Raw genomic sequence first — 482 nt, 5'->3', positions numbered from 1 at the left:
CCGGGGGCCCAGCCTCTGATCTCAGCACAGTCGAAGCGGTGCTGGGTGCATCCGGGTGGGTGGGGGGCTCCTTTCCCACATGGGTGCCAGTGTGAGCTCAACGGGGAAGTACCAGAAGCCCCAAAAGCTAGTGCTGTCTTTATTTATTAACATCTCCTCCTGGCACTGGCTGCTGCCTCAGGTCTGCCCTCGCTGCCTCGGGGCAGCCCCTTCGTGCTGCAGCACTGAGATGGCCTTGGTACCGTTGTCACAAGCCTGGAGAGCTCTGATGCTCCTTAAATAACTTCTCATTCTCTCCTTGCATCACCATGTCAGGGTGTGGTTCTTGCTCAGTGACGAGCGAGACAACGGCACAAGCAAGCAAGCGGGGCTGACAAATGAGCAGCCTCCAGCACGTCTGAAGGGCTGCGAGAGCAGGAGGGGGCCTGGCTTGCCACCTCCCCAGTGCGCTGGCAGGGCGCGGAGCAGAGTCTGGCATTCTG

General features: G+C 60.2%; 1 protein-coding gene across 1 annotated transcript in view; it reads left to right on the top strand.

Annotated features, from left to right (window-relative positions):
• Positions 1 to 482, top strand: part of LOC104500077 (ankyrin-1-like) — a gene marked incomplete at its 3' end in the record, with an annotated part of 51,682 nt that overhangs the window by 39,919 nt on the left and 11,281 nt on the right. The window lies entirely within an intron of this gene.

Source organism: Buceros rhinoceros, unplaced genomic scaffold (assembly GCF_000710305.1).
Source record: "Buceros rhinoceros silvestris isolate BGI_N320 unplaced genomic scaffold, ASM71030v1 scaffold12529, whole genome shotgun sequence".
NCBI lineage: Eukaryota > Metazoa > Chordata > Aves > Bucerotiformes > Bucerotidae > Buceros > Buceros rhinoceros.
The sequence above is the reverse complement of the archived record's forward strand: the minus strand, read 5'-3'. Positions and strand labels throughout refer to the sequence as shown.